Here is a 22,151-nt window from a genome sequence, read left to right on the forward strand (position 1 = left end):
ATTTATTTCAAAACCCCCTTCCCCTCCCCCTTTTCTGATGAAGGGTCTCGGCCCAAAACGTCAGCCTTTCTGCTCCTATGATGCTGCTTGGCCTGCTGTGTTCATCCAGCCCTGCACCTTGTTGTCTCGGATTCTCCAGCATCTGCAGTTCCTACTATCTCATGGCACTGGGAATGGTGACTTTGTACACTTTTCACTGTACTCCTGTATCCTTGTACTTGAGTACACATGACAACAAAACCTAATTCTAATTCTAGATACAAGTTGTTGTTTAAAGGCAACTATTTTTAAAACTACTGCATATTTTCTGATAAAGTTGCTTTATGTTGTGTATCATAACTCCTTTTGAGGAAGGGCCAAAAGACACTGGTAGTGCTTTATTATGTCCTCAGATTTATCAATGTCCTTTATACCCATGGTTATTGAATGTGGTAGTGACTGTTTAGCAATTTGTTGCATAACATTTATTTACTTATGTATGGATGAATGGCCAACTAATATGTTTTTGGTGCTGGTGACTGGGTGTAAGATTTTTGGCCAGGGATACTGGCAGAATTACCTATTGTTCTTCCATGGACACCAAAGAATTTTTTAATTATTTTGAGTTAGTGGCTCTTAGTTTAATATTTTATATGGATGATAGCATGTCATTATTAATGCACTACAATGATTATGTATGTAGTCTTAAAGTAGAACTCAAATCCACAACATTGTGCTGAGGCAGGAATACTACCAAATGTGAGCTAAGTTGACAACAAAATGGATTAGTAAAGGAGGAAATGTTTAAAAAAAATGTTTTTATACACAGCACCTTGTCAGAACCTCAGGATTGTCTGGAGTGCTTTTCAACTAATTAATGATTCATTTTTGCAATGTAGTTACCATTGTAAGGTAGGAAATGAAACAACCAATATGTATTGTCCCACAAGGCATTGCAATAAATGACAGACATGGTTGGAATTTCCAAAACTTATGCCATTTTTTGTGCAATTTGGTGCTGTCAAAGCTGAAGTTCTTGTGCGTGTCACTAGCATATGGACCAGCATAAAATTCATCACTATGGGCTGAATTTTCCGCAAAGTTTAGCTGTATCAATTTTGGGGAACTTCGTAAAGGGTCTGGGAGCTCAAGCAATTTTTTTTAATATAAGTTTACAGTGCTCACCTTACTAAATGTGTCCTGCACGTCCTCGGCAACATTCTCTCCCATCTTGAGCTCACCAGTAGTGGAAATACGTGCTATTCCCTGCACCTTCCACTGCTGTCCGCACCACATTTAAAGCTCAGCTCTACACCAGGTTGAATGCTGCAAGTGAGGAATGGCCCTTCAGAGTTACAGTGTGAAAAATTGCCCCAGCGAAGGCTGAAAGAACTGCGGATGCTGTAAATCAGGAACAAAAACAGAAGTTGCTGGAAAAGCTCAGCACGTTTGGTAGCATCTGCGAAGAAAAATCAGAGTTAATATTCCGGGTCCGGTGACCCTTGTTCTGAAGAAGGGTCACCGGACCCAAAACATTAACTCTGTTTTTTTCTTTACAGATGCTGCCAGACCTGCTGAACTTTTCCAGCAACTTCTGTTTTTGTTATTGATGACTGAAAGAGGTCTGGTAGATGGTTTGGTGGAGACAAGAGCCTTCCTCAGGACTTCCAAAGGAAACCATATCCTCAGAGCCTGCCAGACTGGTTTGAAGTTGCCACCCAGGGAAGTTCCACGGTCAGGAAAAATGCACTGCAATGCAACAAGATGGTTATAGCCACCTTCACTCTGCAAGGGTATGCACCACCATCTTCTGTCTGGTACCTCACACGCACACCTCCCACCGAAATGTATGAACCACCGTTCCGACTATGGCATGCAGCATCTTCTCTCAATTGCTCTCACCCGTGTCATACCGTCAACCACGTTTGCTCACCCACCCACGCACGCCGCTCGCTCGCTCACTCACACTCACTCACTCACACGACTAATCTTTCATGTTGTCTGGGCTTCCTGTTCACTTGCTTGGGACAGCTCGCTGTCATTCCTCTACCCACACTGGCAAAAGCAGCTGTGCTAGCCACTTTCCTCTCCCTCAGTCCCTGCCAGGTCTCATTCCAGGAGGAAATGGAGCTGCACCCTCTACCAGCTCATATACTGATACCTTTGTGGGTAGTTTAGCAAGGTTACTTTCAGGAGCACGTTTTGGTGAGCACATCTCCATAGCTGAACAAGGATGAAACACTCCAGGTTGCTGGCACTCAGAGGACCGCTAGAGACTAGGCACCAGGCAGTGGAGAACCTAATGGAGTCAGCTGTTAACAACTTCGTTAAAATGAGCGCGTCGACGCAGCAAGAGCAGGCAGATTTGTTGAGGAAGTTGGCCAACTGGATTGAAGGTTAGAGGGCTCAGTCCACCCATGTCATCTATATTGCGCTGACTCCAACATGTGTGCATCTGTCTGCCTCCACAGACTGCCATGGAGAGTCAGGTCTAGCAAAATGCTAATTACAGATGTATGCTGACCTGAATGGCAGTGCTTCAGTCATTTAAACAGGTGACAGTGGGATAAACAAAGTTCCTTTTATTCTTTCCAGTTGTTTGGGCCCTGAAAGTCCATGTGCAGCAGTGCCTTACGGAACTGAGGGTTAGTGCTACAATCAGTGTGCAGAACCTTGGAGTGGCTGCATGCGGACACAGCTTAGAGGGAACAAAAACAAAGTTGCTGGAAAAACTCAGCAGGTCTGGCAGTATCTGTGAAGGAAAAACCAGAGTTAACGTTTCGGGTCCGGTGACCCTTCCTCAGTCACCGGATCCGAAACGTTAACTCCGTTTTTTTCCTTCACAGATACTGCCAGACCTGCTGAGCTTTTCCAGCAACTTTGTTTTTGTTTCTGATTTACGGCATTCTTTCGGTTTTTAGCTTAGAGGGAACGTTGGGGCTGAGAGATCTTGATCTCGCTGCAGGCACCCTGTCTTCAGTGTGTACAGTGGTGTCAATACCCATATAGAGCTGTCAAGGACTTGCCTATTGAGACACTGCAGAGGGGCACAGCCCCTCCACTTCTGTTTATAATGCTGAACCCTGCGAATGTTCAAGTTCAGGAAGGTGAGCCTACATCTGGCTAGTGCACGCTCAGCATGTTTGGGCCATTTAGCCACAAATACACCCAGAGTTGTCTGTCCAAAATGAAATTTTCTTTAACTTGGGGCTAAATGATTGTAATGAGCAGAAGATTATTCAGGTATAAGGATCGATAGATATACATAAAAGATCAAGGAAATTCCAGTCCGAAATAATTATATGCATAATACATTTGTGCACAAAACTTCATCATTAATGCCAGCCATTTGCTTTACAATTCTCTGATTGTGATGAATTTTCTTGTATTATTTGCAGTCTGTTTTAGGTACTGGTTAAAGTATAAATGTTGACCATGACACCAAGAGAACTCGCCTGTTTTTCTGCAAGTAGCATCATGGTATTTTTATGCCAGTGAACAGGTGGCATCTCCGAATAACATCTCATCCAACAGTGCAGCACTCTCACAAGTGTGTACCCTGATTATGTGCTGAAGACTCTAGCGTAGAGCATGATATCTTGACTTTCTGGTGGAGGTACAAGTACTACACTGCATTAAGTTGTTTGTCTTGTTTCTTCTCTGGCTGAAGAAAACAATCCAGTAAGTTGCTGAGTCACACAGAATACTCAGGTCCTTTATTCAGGCTTTAGTCTATGGTGAATTAGTTGATGACAAGGACCTCAGCATTTTCAGTTAGGAGAGAAAAATTGCCTGGAGTTCTGTGCACAGTTCACCATTTGTTGAATATTACCAGAAGCACATTTGGCTGTCCAGGTTTCTGTATGAAGGTATGTTAGTTTAAGTGGACTGCTCGTGTTTCTTATCATGTCTTACATACATTTTGGCTGCTTACTGGGTCAAGAGGGTGAACAGATGCTTTGAAATCAAATTCCCACACCAAGTCAAAACCTCAAGAGGAGAATGGAAAAGATAAATTTGGTGAAAAATGGTGGAAGAAGTTTGGGGACAGATTGAAAGGCTGGGTAAGCAAAAGTATTGATTATTAGCCCCAGAAAGCATGACTGCTCCTTTTATCGTATGTATCTGGTATTTCTTCTGACCTCCAGAAGATATGGCACCACTTTTCACAGTAATGTATCATTATTCAACTTTTGCTTGACATGTTATGAACTATATTCTACACTGAATGTAGTTTCTTTCAAAGGATAAGCATACTTGTTTCCTCTTAGGAGAATTGAGAACTAGGGACCTTTTTTTAAAAAAAACAAGGAGTTTCCCTTTTAAATCAGATGAAGTGAATGTGTTTTTTTTTGAATGTCATGAGTCTTTGGAACTTTCTTGTTGCAGAGCTTGTGGAGGTAGAGTCTATTGTGGAAGGGGAGGCAGATAGATTCTCGTTATGTAAGGAGGTGAACGGTTAATGGGTTAGGCAGGACTGCAGGTATGAGGTTATAATTGGATCAACCAGATTATTAAATGCTGGAACAAGCTTGAGAAACTGGTCTGCTCCCGCTCCTAATTCAGAAGTTTGTATATTTGTCCTGTGATATTGCTGAATTTTATAAATTGTTATTCTAATTTTTTTTCTGTTTCAGGGTCATATTAATCATATGGCTGACTAAAAGGCAAGAAGATCATCATGTAAAACTGAAGAGACTTTTAATGGCATTATGAAGATTCTACAAGAAATATCTAAATTTCTTAATAATATTTTATTACTAGGTACTGTTTTCAAATTTAGCCAAGATTTTATCTTTTTGTACTTGAACTGTCTAATTTACAATACTTATTGTTATAATAAAGGCAGAACAACATTTATTTTCTCATCAAAAGAAATTAAATGATTGTCAGCAAGGTGTTTTCCGACAATGTATGTTTACGAAAGTTATAACTTTGAACTTTAAAGGAATGAAGATAATATGTGACATTAGTGCTACAGTAAAGAATTGATGACAGTGTGCTGTTTACTAAAGATTTTTAAATCACATTGTTCTTCAGAAGATTTTTTTTAAAAGGCTTCATTGCCTGATTGCCTGATTGAAAATCAATGATCAATGGCATTTGATTTTAAAACATTGTAAATTGGCTACATTTTTGGCTGCGTTTTTCACATGTGCCAGAATATAAATAACTTTAAACTACGTGGTATTTCATTTATAAGTTGAGTGTACAGAGTGTTTGTTATTCTTCTCCCACTTCTTTCATCTTTTTAAGAAACAGGTGGCTCTTCTGGTTTACAATTCCGTGTGTGTCAGCAAACTCATCATAGAATCCCTCATAGAATCCCTACAGTGTGGAAACAGGCCCTTCGGCCCAACAAGTCCACACCGAACCTCAGAACATCCCACCCAGACCCATCCCCCTATAACCGAACAGCCATTATAGAGGAGTCTGACTGTGTTTACACACTCCCATTTCCCAAAAGCTGACCAGATAGCAAGCCCAGAAGTGCTAAAGTCATTTTATTGTCTTGTTAGCTAGATAATCAACAGTGCAACAAAATGATGTTAATATATGGCCTGCACTGCTGCCCTCTGTAACCCTCACCTTATCTCTAACTCATCAAAAAGATCACAGCTTTTGACTAAATTTGGGTTTCTGCCATACCTGTTGGTGGTCTTGAATTTAAGAGGTCGGGCAAACAAAGTATTGGGGTTATCTGCTAGTGTCAAATCCAGTCTTTCTCAGCATTGCCCAGGTTGATGTGCTCTGCATGGAAGTTAGTAAGAGGATGACACTGCTTTCCTCTTCCCAGAAAATAAATTTGTGTCTCCTTTGTATTATCTTCAATGGACTGGCTGGTACCATTTTATCACTTTGTGATGGCGTATATAAAGTATGTCGTACTTTTTTAACAATGAAAATATTAAAAATTTGATGCCACTTTTGATAATGTATTTGTGTTTTGAAGAATACTCCAAGAAGCTCAATACTAAATTTTTAATATATCTTGTGTTTAGAAAATATTTACAAGCATTTGTATTACTTTTGCTACAAGCTATTGTAATTTGAAACTGTTTCTCGTGCAAAATTCTGTTTTATTTTGCAAAACCTTATTCTGAAACAAATGTGCTAGACATGGGATTATTGGTGTCTCAAGCAAGCAAAGTTTTTTGCACAGATCATGGAGGGAATTCTAAATATTCAGTATTGATACTGTTCAGAATATTTTTGTCTACTTGATATGTATCTGTATTTAATGGGCATTACATTGCTTTTTGTGCTGTATTTAGGTTTAACTAAACTTTTGATCTAAAATAAAATTGGTGCTATTATTTAAGGAAGTTTGATTTTTATTTGTCGTTATGAGTGTTTCTTCGATATAAATTGTCAATTTTCTTTAATGTCAGGGCTCTCTTTATCATTTGCTTCCTCTTTTAAACATCAGGTAACCTAAGCAACCTATTGAGCTATTCGCTGGGTTCTTTATCAGTCAGGTGTCCAATTTGATAATCTATTTGGGGATGGTGGAGTACATCCATCTAGTCTCTTCAATATTCTCCCTGATGGTATAGAATGAGTAACCATAAAATGTTACTGTTTTGTGTTCTGTGAAACATTTTGAGACCAATATTTATTCAAAGTTCATTCCTCTGAATAAGGTCTCCCAAGCATTATGCATCAACTCAGAATATTGATTTCTACTTTGCTGATATCAGTAACAGAACGATTGAATTCATGACTGAACTATTACAATTTGAAGTGGTCCTTTTGTTACTTGATGTTGGTTCTAAGCATCAATTCATTCCCAAGCTCAGCAGTTCTACTGACAGTGAGTCTGAGAATTAAATCTGAGGACCAGCAACTATCTCTGCCACATGCAAAATTAGATATCCTCGGGTCATCATACCAGACCGAACATGAATATTTTGCCTAAATGCAATGTTTCAACTAAAATTAATATAGTAGGAAATGTAATGCTGAACTTTTTATTTCTTTATTTTTCTTATTTACTGCCAAGATCCTGCACACAGGTACCTTTGTATCTAAGATGGCACCATAAGTGGTGACTTTGTAAACTTTTCACTGCACTCATGTCAGTACGTGTGACAATAAATCTAACTCTAATTCTAAATATTCAGGTTTAATAATATATCCTGCTCTGTCACTGTGCATGGTTTAAGATGTATTTCAATTTTTTGTTTGTTATTGCAGAAAATACTGTTTAAAACAACCAAGTGATAGTGATACTAAAATGTTCAGCAAAAGTAGTTTTATGCTGTGATCATTGAACTTAGAGTGCATTGCTCACCAGAATACAGTTGCTATACTAAAATGAGAAGTGAAGATTTTAAGCCATGTTGTTTCATCACTCTGGTTCCAAATCCTTTTATGGTGGAATGGTTGAGTTGAATTCTATTGAAAAATGTTCAATACAAAAACACAATGAATAAGGCACTGTTAATATTTCCATATGGATGGCTGGAGTAATTATTCGATGAGGCAAACAGAGATTTACCTGGAGGTGTTGTAGTACTCTGGTTCTATTTGTGAATTATCTCATGAATGTGACTAACTGGTTTTAATCTGTGAGCGAGAAGAAATCAGCCTAGAAAACATGTTAATTAATAGTACAATATAATTTCAGATTAGTATTTGAGGGACAAAAGATTACAACAAATTCTTGAATATATGATCAAAAGAATTGGAGTTCTTATAATCCAGACAATGTGATTAAAATTAGCATGTTACAGTGAAGGGATAAATGTGGATGTTTAATGAGAGCTTTTGTGTACTTAATTGAGTTTGCACATGAAAGGATGAGAATTCTGGATGTGGAGATATATTTATTGGTTTAAAGCATTTGACATTTGAAAATTATACTTTTCTAGAGACATGACGTGGGGTCAGTTAGCTCAGTTGGCTGGATGGCTAGTTTACGATGCAGAGTGACACCAAATAATGTGGTTTTCAATCCCACACCAGTGAAGGTTACCATGAAGGATTCTCCTTCTCAACCCATCCCCTCACCTGAGGTGTGGTGACCTCGGGTTAAACCATCACTAGTCATCTCTCTGTAATGAGAGAGCAGCCTGATAGTCGGGTAAGACTGTGAATGCTTCACCTTTTTTACTTTTAGGATGTCTCCTCGGTTCTCCACAATTGATTTCTGACCTAAGCTAGCAGCTGTTTTGCTGGAGTTGGACTTCCTTTGTCAGTATGAATAGTTTACAGCAGTTATAGTGCTTCTGTGGGACTGAGGCCAGAGGACTAAGGGGAGCAGCAGGTGTAGGGAGACAGTCCTGGACAACTAATACTGGGGAGAATAGCACTGTGCAGGGGAAGATTCCCTAAGTACATCTTTAAAGGTAACTTCTACCCTAATTTTGCTGAAGAGGAAGGTTCCATTCCCTTCCCTTCTCTTCTCTAAGGAGGATATCACCAAGCAACATCACTTACTGTAGTCACAACACAATTCTGAGCGTAGGTCATGGATTGCACTGTCTTGGCTAATTTTGAAGCCAACCACCATCTTCCAGTTTGCTCAAATGCCAGTGTAGCTTCCATTCATAGAGTAATGGAGTCATACAGCATGGAAACAGACCTCTCGGTCCAACTCGTCCATGCCGACCATCTTCCCAAACTAAACTAATCCCACTTGCCTGCAGGCTATGTGGATTAGCCATAGGAAATGCAGGGTTACATGTAGGGTAGGGGGTTGGGTGTGAGAGGGATGCTCTGCAGAATGTCGATGTGGACTCGATGAGCTGAACAGCCTGTTTCCATACTGTAGGGATTCTATTCTGTCACATGGGGAGATGGTCAGGCTGGCAGGAAGCAGCCAGAATTTTAACTGTTTGTTTTTTCAGCTGTGTTTTAAGTCAAAAGTCTTGTACCTGCAGGACAGAGGTTTGGTTGTCCTCTTGTTAACAACTTATTGAAAGTTCAGAGAATAGAATCTCCATTATAAGAATTAAATGAATATTCCTTGGAACCTACTGGAAGCTACATGCATTCATCGGTGTTGTCAGAAACCAAGGTAAGATATCATCCCATATATCAGTGATGTTACAGATTGAGGAGTCTGTTTATGTTAATTGGCCAGTTACACTTCATTTATTTTCCCCTTTTGATTTATTTCTTAACTGTTTCTGTTTGTTTGTCATCTTTATGTGAGAGTGGGGGGGAATGTTAAAGAGGATTGGGTTTAAATCTTAGACATTAATTGGAATTCTTAATAATAACTGAAAGAACATGAATTTGAATATCTTGTTGTTTAACTTTGCCCTGCTAAAGTTACTGTGGTGTTAATAACATATTTAAGTCTTTTATTTGAACTATAAGCTTGAAATCTAGAATTGATTATTCACAAAGTCTAGTACTGCTTATTCAAAAAATGTGATTTGGAACAATTGGGGTCAATTTTGATGGTCACTGGGTATTTTAATTTTACTGTGTTGCAAATACAGAGACAGGGAGGCTGATTTGATTTCACTGTCTGTCTCAATGTCATATCACAATTCAAAGGCATATGACTTTTCAAAATGACAGGCGTGAAAGAAAGAGTGTTGGCATGGTTTTGTTAGATAAAATAAGTATAATAGCAAAAAATTATTTTGGATTAAAAGATGTAGAATCCACATGGGTGGAGGTAAGAACAAGAGGAAGAAGACTCTGGTGGGAGTACTCTATAGGCCCCTGTTCTGTAGGGCGATGAATAAATCAGTAGATAAATAGAGCATGTAAAAATGGCAGTCCATCAATCATGGATGACTTAAGCTTGTAGATTGGGATCATCAAATTGACAAAAGCAGCCATGAGGAAGAATTCATAGAATGTATTTGCAATAGCTCCTTAGAAAAATATTATGTGGATCCAGCTTTGGAATCAGGTTATTTTATGGCAATGTTAACGTGTATTGAAGTAGCTTTGATAAACAATCTGAGTCATATTGGGTCAGGAACAACTGCGCTAAATTTAAATGTGGATAATTACATGAGAATGAGGGCAGAGCCACTTGGAGCCTGGGAAAAGAGTTTAACAGAAAAGGCAGGTGAGGATTAATGACGTACATTTCAGAAAATAGTTCACAACTCCTAGCAAAGGCACACCCAAGTGCGGAAGGAAGATTCTAGGAAGGAGATAGACTAACCATGATTAGACAGGGAGGTTGAGGATGGTATGTAATTGAAAGGGAAAAAAAGCGTGAGGTTTAGAAAAGGTTTGAAAATCGAAAGGTGACCATACAAAAAAAAGGAGAAAATAAATAACTATGTAAAACTAGCAAAGTAAATAAAAAGAATGGACAGTAAGACCTTCTTTAAATATATGTTTGGGAGAATAGAGGCAACAGTCAACATTGATGCCTTAGAGAATGTGGCTAGGGAAATAATAATTGGTAGTCAAGACATGGCAGAAGACCTGAACAAAGTCTTCAATCAACCTTAATGGTAGAAGACACAAATAGCATTCCAAAAATACTGGATAATCAGAGGTTTATAAGAAGAGGGGGTGTGTGATTGGAGCAAATAATACAACAACCGTTGCTAGAGGAAACGTAATATGGAAACTATTGCAACTAAGAGCTGACAAGTCCCCAGCCCAGAAGGATCACATCCTAGGATTTTAGAAGAAGTATCAGCAGAGATGGTGGATGCACTGGTATAATCTTCGATGAATCCTTAGACACTGGAAAGGTCTGAGACAATTGGAAACTACCAATGTAATGCCCTTATTCAAAAATGGCAGAAGACATAAAAGGGGTTAACTATAGACCAATTCGCTTAAAATCAATCGTTCCAAAATTGTTCATGTCTTTTTTAAAGGATGTAATAACGGAGCATTTAGAAATATGTAATATAAACAAGCAGAGTCACCATGAAGTGGAAATCATGCTTGACAACTTTATTATAGTTCTTTTGAGAAAGTAACAAGCAGACTCGATAAAGAGCAACCAGTAGATGTAATATATTTGGACTTACAAAAGAGATTCGATAAGGTATCACACATAGGGCTACTTAAAAAGATATGAGCGTATGGTGCTGAAGATAGTATATTCACACGGATAGAGGACTGGCTAATTCATAGAAGACAGAGTTGGGATAAAGAGAGCACTTTCAGGATGGCAGTTGTAATAAGTGGAGTACCACAGTAGTCAGTGTTGGGGCTTCAATTATTCATAATATCTATTAACGACTTGGATGATGGAAGTGAATGCACTATCTCTAAGTTTGCAATGACACAAAAATAGGTAGAAAGCAAGTGGTGAGGAGGACATGGGGAGTCTACAGAGGGATTATTGATAGATTAAGTGAGTAGGCAAAACTTGATGGATGGAATATAATGTAGGGATTAGGTTATAGATTTTGGCAGGAAGAATAGAAGAACTGAATATTATTTAAAAGGAGAAAGACTGCAGGAAGCTGTAGCACAGTGTGATTTGGGGGTCACAGTGCATGAATCACAAAAATTAATGTTAGCCAGAGGGTGCAGAGAGATAGAGAGAGGTACCAGCCACTGACATCGTTAACAGGAGGTACTGAATGAAAAGGTGCTGACTTAAGGAAAGAAGAAGCTTATGAACTAAAAATGACCTGTACCCAGGTTCTAGTTTGAGTTGATTTAAACCAGTTTGAATTAACGAAGTTCTGCAAAAAGTCAGAAAGATGAAGTAATGCAAAAGCCTTATTTGGATGGTAAGTAATGAGGTAATGTTACCTAAGCCTCTGGGCCAGGGCCAATAAGATAAAGGCATGCGATAAGAGAATCAGCCTGACTTGAGAGAGAATAAAATGAAGACCCTTGGGGCATGCAGCCAGTGAAAACTCCAGAGACCAGTCATCGCAGAAGCAGACCCTATGTCAAGGACATGGTGATGACATTGAGTACAGCGTAAGCCCTGGTCAGTAGCAGCAGCTATCCTGATCAGGTATTAGCTTTCATATTCTGTGACTACTTGGGGAGTGTCAGAGGACTCTCGTGGGTGTATATGTAGGTCCTAGTTCATTTTGTGGGAAAACATATAAGATCTAGTTTTGTGATTAAAAACATCTAATCAACATATGTCTTGTTTAATACACTAATAAAGTACTTTGTGAGGTTATGAGAATTGACTCTTCTGCTCTCTGTGCAAGCCAATAACTGGAGCCAGTGTTCTCCAGGCTCCTGACAACAACTAACATCCAAGTTCAATGGGTAATAGAGAAGGCAAATGGAATATTCAGAGATCTTCCTAAAAGTATACAAGGCATTAGTTAGACCATAGTTAGAATAGTGTGAACAGTTTTGGTTCCCTTAACTAAGGTAATATTTACTGGCGTTGAAGCAGTTCAGAAAAGGTTCACTAGATTCATCCAGGATATGAAGTGATTTTCTTATGAGGAAAGGTTGAGTATTTTGGGTTTGTACTCATATTGGAGTTTTGGAAGAGTGACAGGCAATCTTACTGAAAGGTTTAAGATTCTTCGGGGGCTTGACAGGATAGATGTGAAGAGGCTTTTTCTGGTTTTTGAGAAAGTCTAGAACCAGAAGGCAGTATCACAGCATGAAGTCACCCATTGAAGACAGATGAGGAGGATCTTTTTTACAGTGTAGTGAACATGTGGAATTTTTTGCCACGAAGGGCTGTCAAGACTGGGTCATTAAATATATTCAAGTCTGATATGGGCAAATTTCTAATCATTAACGGAATTGAGGTTTATTGGGGTCAGGCGGGTAAGTGAAGTTGAGGATTATCAGATAAGACATTGTCTTGTTGAATGGTGGAGTAAACTGTATGAGTCAAATGGCCTCCTTCCATTCCTATGCCTTCTGGTCTGATGGTCTTATTATCAGAAGTTCAAATTTAAAATAGCCAAAATATTTCTATCATTTGAAAATTAATGCTCATTTCTTAATACTTTGGAGTATACTATGATATAAATTTTTAATTTTAAACTTTTATGTGGTGGTGTCCCAGATAAAACAGGTCACATTCTAATTGTAAGAAAATACTACTTTTAGATGTTTAGCCAGAGGAGTTGTATGTATTTTTGATTTCACACTATTAGCTGAGGGCTGCTACATTTGAACAAATACTGCTACTGTGTAGGGGCAGGAATTCTATCTAGTCTTCCCTTTATTTACAATATTAGCCCATTATGTATCATGGATTTGAAAACAAAAACTATTTCTCTATTTTCAAAATCCCTGTGAAACATTTGTTTAAATGAATTTATATATTAATCAAACAGTAACTAAATATCCACCATAATTTTCCCAAGATTCATTTTAATATCAAGAATGACTGAAGTCTAAATGCATAGAAATTGCTGTCTGTCAGAGAGGAATCGGTTTAATTGTTTCTTTGATGCTGTTCATGCTGGAATTATCTTTTTCTCTTACTTTGCAATTTAACTAAGTTATCAATTTTGTGCACTGAATTTTAACCTATCTTAGGAAGGGATGAGTACTGAACTATTATGTATTTTTTCAGTTAACATTCAACAAATAAAATAATTTATTTGGCAATGAGCTAATAAATTTGCAAATTAATCTTTCAATTAATTTCATAATTTATGCATTAATTCATTTATTTGAAAATCAATTCAGAAACCTATTAATTTTGAAACTACGAGGAAATCCTATTAATTTGTATTACAGAAGCATGCCTATGCTTAGTGCTTCTTCTGCCACTCAAAAGAAATTGGCAGTATTTTCATTATTGTTAGAAAACAAAATGCACGGCAAGGAACAATTTATTGCCACTCTTCAGTTTCAGTTATGCCAAGTTTTAGGACATATTGCTTGTCCTTTCTATCTCGGAGTTATCTTTTTTGGCTAATGTAATGTTTCTGCTATCACAAACTCAGCTGAATTCAGTTCTCTTCATTCCTGTTGGAGTGGTCCAAGTAACCAATGATAATATTTAAATTCAATATGAAATCAATTAAACAGACAGCCAATTAGAATAAGAGGAAGATTTTTTTAGCATAAAAATATACTTGTGAAATTCCACGATTGTTAGGATAGATGTAACATCACCATACAACTACAAAGATCCTTGTCTTGATTCATGATGTGAATGAGTTGAGTTATCACCTCAGTTTGGGTGCTAAGGATACTATCAGCATGAAGTTTCTGTTTGTGTACTTGAAACAATGGTACGTAGTAATTTCAAGCCTAGGCCCCAAAAATTTAATAAAAACAGCCAAAGTATTGAAATTAGAACAATTTGAATTGTTTTTGTTTTAATTTGTAGCTAACTATTTTGTACTGAGGACATTGGCTCCAGAATATTTCCAGCAAAGCAACCTGTAAATACAATAGCAAAGGTTTTTTAAAAAGTTTTTAATGATTCTCAGAATACTGTGAATTATAAAGTGTTCTGCACACAAAGCATCATTTAGACTACTCTAGGTGCAAAGTTGGGCAAGGGTAAGTGTTGGCTGAGGTGAGATATTGCATAATTTTTACGGTAGGTGCAGAGGGAAACCATTACAATGCTAGCGGATGTGCTTCAACTAAAAAATACTAACAAGTGTAGATAACTCAATGCCATATCCGTGTGATTTTGCACTTCTAAATCATTTAGGTGCTGTTTCTTATTAATATGATTATTAATATAAAATACAAAATCAGTGCATCTATCAAAACTACCATTCTGAAATGGTCAGTTATAAATTAAAATGACTATTGGATCTCAGTCGTGTTACACACAATATATTAAAGATATGATTTATCCCTTGCCTGTTCTTGTCACATTTGTATGCTTTTCCAAAAAAAAGGACAACTCAGAAGTAACCCTGTGAAAGAAATAATTACACTGAGCGGTGCTGATATTGTGAAGCCCACACTCATAGTCTTTAGTTCATATCTTCTACACTTAGTCAACTCTATTCCTTGTTCTCTTGACCCCTATCTCTTGGCTGTCAGAATCCTGATTGCAGACCAAAGACAAATGTAGAGAGATTCTGTATCTCTGCACTTAAAAGAGCAAGGGAACTCCATCGAAGAAAGAATGATTCTGGACCCAGAACTGCTAACCAGAGCAGTGTGGAGGAAGTCTGTTGAAGGGGTTAAAATTGAAGGTCACAGATTTACTCACGTCTAGAGCCTTGTTAAGTAGTGAACTGAAGGCTAGTTTGGTCAAAACACGCTCAGCATTTGTAAAGTACAAATTGGCCAGAGCTGAGAAAATGGTGAAGGGAATAACTTTATGAAGGAGAATAAACAGGCCCTGTCATGCATTGCAGTTAAGTCTGAAACCGGAGGAGAATCAATGTCCAATTGAAGGTAAATAACAGGAGAGGGATGGAAAAGATAAATATCATCATAACGCAGTTACAGGGACATCACTGAGTTACAAGGATAACACTGTGAAAATCCACAAGTGATACAACCAGATGAGGTGAATCGGATCCTCTCTTTTCAACTTCCTCAGTTGGCCACAACAAAGATGTGTTTTTTTTTTAATCACGCAGCTCCATTTTTCCCCTACTAACATATTGTTAGTTATTTTCAATGGAAATTGTAAGAAGCCAATTACAAGATTTTCTTGAATGAAAGAAAGAGAAATTTTAAACCTATTAGCCCTGAGATCAATAATAAAGATGTGACATAAGAGATAGTAGGAACTGCAGATGCTCCAGCATCTGCAGTTCCTACTATCTCTGATTCAATTTTAACCCGACTGCAAAGCCTCTTCTAAAGATGTGACATAAAGCTGGTTTAATCACATGGGTAAACATGCACTCATGCAAAGTTAAAAGAGAGTAGTGTCAGTGTAAAAAAGATTAAATAATGTACAGTTTACAATGTTTTGTGTGTTGTAAAGGCTTGCAGTATAACATACAATTGATTTATTTGACTGTCAACAAGAGATACCATGGCAGTTATGTTTTGAGCTCTTGGTGTTCTAATCTTTCTTTACAATCAGTATTTTCACTAGGATTTTTTTTCCTCGGGCACCGGAGCTCAAGTTCTCAGCTTGTACCCAATGCTGTATCCTTAGTTTCATCTCTCCCTCTCCACCAAAAGCAGCTACTTGAAATAATAGTTTCTTTGTGTAGTAGGTGGTTCCATCTCCAACATGTGAACATTTTCATAAAGGTGTAAATCAAAATACATAAAATGCTAATTTTAGTTTGGCTGTCTATTGTCTAATTCCTTTTGGTTTCCAGAAGCTTAGCCATTTGTGGGGTCAGGTGATGCAAGTGGCTGTCTTAAGTCATTGTTTTTGGACCCTTTTTAAAACCATTCCAGTCATGAAAATCTAAGGCATTAAATTGGATAATAGAATTAGAAATCTCAGTAGAGTCATAGAGATGTACAGCATGGAAACAAACCCTTCTGTCTAACTTGTCTATGCTGAGCAGATATTCTTGATAAATCTAGTCCCATTTGCCAGTATTTGGCCCATATTCCTGTAAACCCTTCCTATTCATATACCCATCCAGATGCTTTTTAAATGTTGTAATTGTGACAGCCTCCACCACTTCCTCTGGCAACTCATTCCATACATGCACCTCCCTCTGCTTGAAAAAGTTGCCCCTGAGGTCCCTTTTAAATCTTTCCCCTGTCACCTTAAACCTATGCCCTCTAGTTTTGGATTCACCCACCCCAGGGAAAAGACCTTGTCTGTTTGCCCTATCCATAATCCTATGATTTTATAAACCTCTACAGGTCACCCCTCAGCTCCAGGGAAAGTAGCTCTAGACTATTCAGCATCTCCCTATAGCTCAAAGCATCCAACCCTGGCAACATCCTTGTAAATCTTTTCTGAACCCTTTCAAGTTTCACAGCATCTTTTCTATAGCAGGGAGACCAGAATTGAACACATTATTCCAAAAGTGGCCTAACCAATGTCCTGTACAGCTGCAACATGACCTCCCAACTCCTATACTCAATGCACTGGCCAAAAAAGGCAAGCATACCAAATGCTTTCTTCATTATCCTATCTACCTGCAACTCCACTTTCAAGGAAAAATGAACCGACTCTCCAAGGTCTCTTTGTTCAGCAACCCTCCCCAGGACCTTCCTGTTAAGTGTATAAGTGCTCCCTGATTTGTCTCTCCAAAATGCATCTGCCACTCCTCGGCCCATGGCCCATCTGATCAAGATCCAGTTGTACTCTGAGGTAACCTTCCTCGCTGTCCACAATACCTCCAATTATAGCGTCATCTGCAGACTTACTAACCATACCTCCTATGTTCACATCCGAATCATTTATATAACTGACAAAAAGTAGTGGACCCAGCACTGATCTTTGTGGCACACCACTAGTCACTGGCCTCCAGTCTGAAATGCAACCCTCCACCACTATCCTGTTTTCTATCTTTGAGCCAGTTCTGTATCCAAATCGCTAGTTCTCCCTGTATACCATGTGATCTAACCTTGTTAACCAGTCTCCCATAAGGAACCTTGTCGAACGCCTTACTGAAGTCCACATAGATCATGTCCACCGCTCTGTGCTCATCAATCCTCTTTGTTACTTCTTCAAAAAACTCAATCAAGTTAATGAGACACAATTTCCAATGCACAAAACCATGTTGACTATCCCTAATGGGCCCTTGTCTTTCCAAGTACATGTAAATCCTGTCCCTCAGGCTTCCCTCCAACAACTTGCCCACCACTGATGTCAGGCTCACCAGTCTATAGTTCCCTGGCTTTTCCTTACCGCCTTTCTTAAATAGTGACACCACATTAGCCAACCTCCAGTCTTCCGACACAAAAACAGAAAATCCGGTGACACTTCCTCAGATCTGCTGAGCTTTTCCAGCTTTTGTTCCTGATTTACTTCATCGCAGTTCTTTTGGTTTTTATCCCGTCTTCCAGCACCTCGCCTGTAGCTATCAATGATACAAACATCTCAGCAAAAGTCTCAGCAATCACTTCCCTAGCTTCCCACAGAGTTCTGGGGTACACCTGATCAGGTCCCAGGGATTTGTCCACTTATGCATTTTAAGCTGTCCAACACCTCCGCCTCTAATATGGACATGTTTCAAGATGTCACTATTGATTTCCCCACATTCTCTATCTTCCCAATCATAGATCATAGAATCCCTACAGTGTGGAAACAGGCCATTCGGCCCAACTAGTCGTCTGAAGAGCATCCCACCCAGACCCGCTCCCCTATCCCTGCATTTTCCCCATGTCTAACCAACATAACCTAAACATTTCTGGGCACTATGGACAATTTAGCATAGCCAATCCACCTAGCCTGCACATCTTTGGACCGTGGGAGGAAACTGGAGCACCTGGAGGAAACCCACACAGTCATGGGCAGAACATGCAAACTCCATACAGACAGGCACCTGGGGCTGGAATCGAACTGTAAGGCAGCAGTGCTAACCACTGAGCCACCGTGCCGCCCCAAATCCTTCCATATCCTTCTCCACAGTAAACACTGATGCAAAGCACTCATTTAGTATCTCCCCCATCTCCTGCTGCTCCACACATAGGCAGCCTTGCTAATCTTTAAAAGGCCCCAGTCTCTCCCTAGTTACCCATTTGTCCTTAATGTATTTATAAAATCCCTTTAGATTCTCCTTAACACTATTTGCCAAAGCTAGCTCATGTTCCCTTTTTGCCCTCCTGATTTCCCTCTTAACTATACCCTTACTGCTTTTATACTCTCCTAAGGATTCATAGGATCTCTGCTGTCTATACCTGACATATGCTTCCTTTTTTTGACCGAAACCTTAATTATAGTCCATGTTTTAAATTATTTTGACTCAGAACAGGAGTTTAATTGCTAGAAATGTGAACTTTATTGTGAATTAATATGTTTCACTTGGGTTCTCCTGCTATCACTAGGCTAAAGCATGCACCAATTGTGACAGGTAACTCTTGACATAGAAAAGTTGAATTAGCTTTATTGTCACGTGCACTCAAATGAGTGCAAAGAAAAGTTTGCAATGACACCACTTATGGCATATTTGGAAAACAGTTAACCATAAAGTGTAATATTCATTTAATTGAGAACTTGCAGAATGAGGTATTAATTGATCATGTTAATGCTTCCTACTGATTTTTCTTCATCTTGGAGGCTGAATGGGAAATAAATTTTGATAATTGTATGTGTGAAAATCCTGCTAACTACATGACTAGCTGTCAGAGAAGCTTAGCTATATCCATATTATATTTGGATCAGGACTTCTTTCATCTCTGGGTAAAAATAACCAGTTGACAGATCCTTGTGCACTGTCTTAATTATTTATTCAATATTTTAACCCTACGTTGTAGCAAATTAATTTGGAAGCAGAAACCTCCTTCTTGGGTTCAAATTATCCAACTAACCATTGGATTATTGACTCTGACAGTACGAAAGTCTGAGTATATCTAATCACTTGTTGCATTTTTGAAGATCTACAACACTTGAGGTTATTGCAAAAATTTTTTTAATGTGTGTTTTATCAAAAAGATGTTAAATTTACCACTCTTTTGTTCTTGGCTTTTCCAATTCTTTCCATCACTGTATGCATTGTTTGCCCTATATTACTTTGATTTTTTTTCTCTCTGGTCTTTCACTCGCTCCAGCATAAGAACAGGAGCAGGAGAAGTAGGCCCTTCAGCTTTTCAAGTCTGCTGAGACATTCAGGAAGATCGATCTTAATTATGTACCTCTGCTACACCGTTCCATATGAATCTCACTTTATTTCCTTCATATCCAAAATTCAATCAATCTCTGCTTTGATATACCAAACAACTAAGCATCCACAACCCTGTTAAGTAGAGAATTCCTAAAATCAAATTTTGAGTGAAGAAATATCTCCTTGTGTTGCTCCTTAATGTCCCATTCCTTATTCTAAGACTTTGACCCCTAGGTCTAGATCCTAACATCTACACTGTCATCCCTGAAAATTGTAATATGTTTCAATTAGATCAACTCTCATTCTTGTGAATTGTAGGGAATGTGTAGCATAAGGATTAACCCTGACTATCTGATATGCTAATGAAGCAGAATGCATGAAAGGAGTGATGCAATACCACACATCGTATTCTCTTGCAGCCTTGAGGCATAGTATAGTAAAGTGTTTCTTAACAAAGTCAGTATTTTCCCTGCCTCAGCAGACTGTGTAAATATTTAGTGGCTGCACAGCAAGTCCAAGGATGTTTTATGGTGGCAGCAAGTGCAAGAAAATATAGAAATGGTCTCTGCCATTGCTGAAAAGCTTCAAGCATTTTACGGTTCCCTATGAAACAGAAGCATAGCTGAATTGGTACCAAAGATTTACAACATACTACATTTTGTCTGGTCCTGCTGCATTGTCCAATAGTTTTCAGGTTAGTACATTATCATTTGTGTTGGGTTGCTATGCAGATGATAACGTAGTCAGGTAAGGGATTGATGAAGGAAAAGCTACATTTGAAGAAGTAAAAAAAAAACACTCCAGACCTATGTTAATTTGTTTTAAAATGCCATTGTCAAGTGGGCTGAATTTAATAAGTGTACTCTGGAATAAGGGTGAAGTATCTGGATGTTTACCAATTATCTTCTGTACAGGAACAAAATCAAAGTTGCTGGAAAAAATCATCAGGTCTGGCAGCATCTGTGAAGGAATAAACAGAGTTACCGTTTCGGGTCCGGTCTGTACAGCCCTGATAAGATTGCAAGATCTACAGTGTGATGATGCTGTTGGCTTTAATTGGTTAGTTTGTCCTGAATTTTTTTTTGAATGGAGTTTTTAAGGCAGCGGTGATGAGCAGATCTACCAAAACCACTAGAATAAATAGCCTGTGAGTCCTTGGGTGTTTTTCTTTTGAGAAGTTGGAACAATAGAAGCGGTCTAAAAGGGTGGGTTCAAGCTCCCTCAGAACCAGGATTTTTAGCTTTTTTTCAGCAGCAGTTGTTGCTGGGGTCTCAGTAAGTTTGGAAGGCAGTGGATCTCTCCTGGCTGCTACACTTTCTCCGCGAGTTTTCTCTGGATGTTTTTTCTCCTGGTCTGCTGAAGTTGCATGTGAGACACTTCTGCATTCTGAATTTGCCTTTTGCCAAGGGTGTGTTTATGGGTATATTGGAACAGTTACAGTTTATAGAGTCATAGAGCTGTATAGCATGGAAACCAGTTATGCTTCAAGTTAAATATAGGCACAGCAGTATAAGTTCCTTCTGATGCTGAGCCATGATTGGAGTAAAGTTATTTTCAACCATCATGTACCAGGCAATATAAAGCTCAAGATCATAGGACAAAGGTTCACAGGTCCTTGAAAGTGGAGATGCAGGGAGACAGTTGAGTGAAGAAAGTGTTGGTGTGGTTGTCTTTATTGGTCAGTGCATTGAGTATAGGAGTTGGGAGGTCATGTGGCTGTACAGGACATTGGTTAGTCAACTTTTGGAATACTGTGTGCAATTCTAGTTTCCCTGCTATAGCAAGGATGTTGTGAAACTTGAAATGGTTAATAAAAGATTTACAAGGATATTGCCAGGTTTGGATGAATAGGCTGAGTCTATTTTCCCTGGAGTGTCAGAGGCTGAGGGACAACCTTATAGAGGTTTATAAAATCACGAGGATCATGGATAGGGTAAAAAGATAAGGTCTTTTCCCTGGGTTGGGGGAGTCCAAAACTAGAGGGCATAGGTTTAAGGTGAGAGGGGAAAGATTTAAAATGGATAACTTTTAACGTTTAATTTAAGGGGCAACTTCTTTATGCAGAGTGTGGTGTTTGAATGGAATGAGCTGCCAGAGGAAGTGATGGAGGCTGGTACAATTACAATATTTAAAAGGCATCCAGATGGGTTTATGAATAGGAAGGGTTTAGAGGAATATGAGGCAAATGCTGGAAAATGGGACTAGATTAATTTAGGATAGCTGGTCGGCATGGATGAGTTGAACTGAAGGATCTGTTTCCATGCTGTACGCCTCTATGACTGTAATTGAATACACCCCTGCAGAAGCGAGAAAAATCACTGAAACCTTGAATGTGATCCTAAACCACACTTAAGCATGAAAGCTTGTACTAATCTCCACCTGATTTGCAGTGTAGAGGAACTGGAAAGCCATGATGGTCAGCGTAAAAACTTCAGACCTGAATTTTTCATAGCTGTTCACAGGACTAGGAAAGCTGAAAACGATACACTAGAGCACATCCTGAAAGCCTGTGTCTACTTACACCTAGAAAAGTTCATCATCCAGTCTTCCAAAAAGAAAGAAAGGAAACAATGTGTTATTTGACCGGTGACAAAACCAACATTTGGTATTTGAGAATGG

The 22,151-nt window shown here is 38.7% G+C and overlaps 1 long non-coding RNA gene across 1 annotated transcript in view; it reads left to right on the forward strand.

Annotated features, from left to right (window-relative positions):
• The window catches only part of LOC125485575, a 15,192-nt gene extending 8,891 nt beyond the window's left edge, over nucleotides 1-6,301 (forward strand). The window contains exon 3 of the long non-coding RNA XR_007264285.1: nucleotides 4,617-6,301. This is a non-coding gene — a long non-coding RNA (uncharacterized LOC125485575). The remainder of the gene's footprint in view (nucleotides 1-4,616) is intronic.
• Nucleotides 6,302-22,151: the final 15,850 nt, after the last annotated feature.

The sequence above is a fragment of the Rhincodon typus genome, chromosome 20 (genome assembly GCF_021869965.1).
Source record: "Rhincodon typus isolate 14 chromosome 20, sRhiTyp1.1, whole genome shotgun sequence".
Classification (NCBI taxonomy): Eukaryota; Metazoa; Chordata; class Chondrichthyes; order Orectolobiformes; family Rhincodontidae; genus Rhincodon; species Rhincodon typus.